A 2,825-nucleotide genomic window follows, 5' to 3' on the forward strand; every position below is an offset into this window, starting at 1 on the left:
TCCGTCCGTCCGTCCGTCCGTCCGTCCGTCCGTCCGTCCGTCCGTCCGTCCGTCCGTCCGTCCGTCCGTCTGTCTGTCTGTCTGTCTGTCTGTCATAGTTTCCCTGACCGGGAATCAAACCCGGGCCACAGCAGTGAGAGTGCTGGATCCTAGCCACTAGACCACCAAGGACTTTACTAGAAAAAAGTTGACTGTCGTCAAATCCATTTTATAAAAGGAACCTCTTTCAATGCTTTCTCCGATAAAAAAATTTCTGTCTTTCCGTCTATTATAATAGACCTGACCGGGAATCGAACCCGGGCCACAGCAGTGAGAGTGCTGGATCCTAGCCACTAGACCACCAAGGACTTTACTAGAAAAAAAGTTGACTGTCGGAAAACCCATTCTAGAAAAAGGAACCTCTTTCAATGTTCATTCCAATTCCTCAAGAGGAATTTTCTATCTGCGTGTAACAGTTTCCCTGACCTGGAATCGAACCCAGGCCACAGCAGTGAAAGTGCTGAATCCTAGCCACTAGACCACCAAGGACTTTACTAGAAAAAAAGTTGACTGTCGTCAAATCCATTCTATAAAAGGAACCTCTTTCAATGCTTTCTCCAATAAGAATTTTCTGTCTTTCCGTCTATAATAATAGACCTGACCTGGAATCGAACCCAGGCCACAGCAGTGAAAGTGCTGGATCCTAGCCACTAGACCACCAAGGACTTTACTAGAAAAAAAGTTGACTGTCGGAAAACCCATTCTAGAAAAAGGAACCTCTTTCAATGCTTTCTCCAATAAGAATTTTCTGTCTTTCCGTCTATTATAATAGACCTGACCGGGAATCGAACCCGGGCCACAGCAGTGAGAGTGCTGGATCCTAGCCACTAGTCCATCAGGGAATGAACAGGAAAAAAGTTGACTGTCGGAAAACCCATTCTAGAAAAAGGAACATCTTTCAATTTTCTTTCCAATTCCTCAAGAGGAATTTTCTATCTGCGTGTAACAGTTTCCCTGACCTGGAATCGAACCCGGGCCACAGCAGTGAAAGTGCTGGATCTTAGCCACTAGACCACCAAGGACTTTACTAGAAAAAAAGTTGACTGTCGTCAAATCCATTCTATAAAAAGAACCTCTTTCAATGCTTTCTCCAATAAGAATCGTCCGTCCGTCCGTCCGTCCGTCCGTCCGTCCGTCCGTCCGTCCGTCCGTCCGTCCGTCCGTCCGTCCGTCCGTCCGTCCGTCCGTCCGTCCGTCCGTCCGTCCGTCCGTCCGTCCGTCCGTCCGTCCGTCCGTCCGTCCGTCCGTCCGTCCGTCCGTCCGTCCGTCCGTCCGTCCGTCCGTCCGTCCGTCCGTCCGTCCGTCCGTCCGTCCGTCCGTCCGTCCGTCCGTCCGTCCGTCCGTCCGTCCGTCCGTCCGTCCGTCCGTCCGTCCGTCCGTCGGAAAACCCATTCTAGAAAAAGGAACATCTTTCAATTTTCTTTCCAATTCCTCAAGAGGAATTTTCTATCTGCGTGTAACAGTTTTCCTGACCTGGAATCGAACCCAGGCCACAGCAGTGAAAGTGCTGGATCCTAGCCACTAGACCACCAAGGACTTTACTAGAAAAAAAGTTGACTGTCGTCAAATCCATTCTATAAAAGGAACCTCTTTCAATGCTTTCTCCAATAAGAATTTTCTGTCTTTCCGTCTATTATAATAGACCTGACCGGGAATCGAACCCGGGCCACAGCAGTGAGAGTGCTGGATCCTAGCCACTAGACCACCAAGGACTTTACTAGAAAAAAAGTTGACTGTCGGAAAACCCATTCTAGAAAAAGGAACATCTTTCCAATTCCTCAAGAGGAATTGTCTGTCTGTCTGTCTGTCTGTCTGTCTGTCTGTCATAGTTTCCCTGACCGGGAATCGAACCCGGGCCACAGCAGTGAGAGTGCTGGATCCTAGCCACTAGACCACCAAGGACTTTACTAGAAAAAAAGTTGACTGTCGTCAAATCCATTCTATAAAAGGAACCTCTTTCAATGCTTTCTCCAATAAGAATTTTCTGTCTTTCCGACTATTATAATAGACCTGACCGGCAATCGAACCCGGGCCACAGCAGTGAGAGTGCTGGATCCTAGCCACTAGTCCATCAGGGAATGAACAGGAAAAAAGTTGACTGTCGGAAAACCCATTCTAGAAAAAGGAACATCTTTCAATTTTCTTTCCAATTCCTCAAGAGGAATTTTCTATCTGCGTGTAACAGTTTCCCTGACCTGGAATCGAACCCGGGCCACAGCAGTGAAAGTGCTGGATCTTAGCCACTAGACCACCAAGGACTTTACTAGAAAAAAAGTTGACTGTCGTCAAATCCATTCTATAAAAAGAACCTCTTTCAATGCTTTCTCCAATAAGAATTGTCTGTCTGTCCGTCCGTCCGTCCGTCCGTCCGTCCGTCCGTCCGTCCGTCCGTCCGTCCGTCCGTCCGTCCGTCCGTCCGTCCGTCCGTCCGTCCGTCCGTCCGTCCGTCCGTCCGTCCGTCCGTCCGTCCGTCCGTCCGTCCGTCCGTCCGTCCGTCCGTCCGTCCGTCCGTCCGTCCGTCCGTCCGTCCGTCCGTCCGTCCGTCCGTCCGTCCGTCCGTCCGTCCGTCCGTCCGTCCGTCCGTCCGTCCGTCCGTCCGTCCGTCTGTCTGTCTGTCATAGTTTCCCTGACCGGGAATCAAACCCGGGCCACAGCAGTGAGAGTGCTGGATCCTAGCCACTAGACCACCAAGGACTTTACTAGAAAAAAGTTGACTGTCGTCAAATCCATTTTATAAAAGGAACCTCTTTCAATGCTTTCTCCGATAAAAAAATTTCTGTCTTTCC

General features: G+C 49.7%; 1 non-coding gene across 1 annotated transcript; it reads right to left on the reverse strand.

The window, feature by feature from the left end:
- Nucleotides 1-1,869: 1,869 nt before the first annotated feature.
- Nucleotides 1,870-1,941, reverse strand: trnae-cuc (transfer RNA glutamic acid (anticodon CUC)). The gene has a single exon. It is a non-coding gene; the product is annotated as a tRNA-Glu (tRNA).
- Nucleotides 1,942-2,825: the final 884 nt, after the last annotated feature.

The sequence above is a fragment of the Urocampus carinirostris genome, chromosome 1, assembly GCF_059441175.1.
Source record: "Urocampus carinirostris isolate Australia breed hairy pipefish chromosome 1, RoL_Ucar_1.0, whole genome shotgun sequence".
Lineage (NCBI taxonomy): Eukaryota > Metazoa > Chordata > Actinopteri > Syngnathiformes > Syngnathidae > Urocampus > Urocampus carinirostris.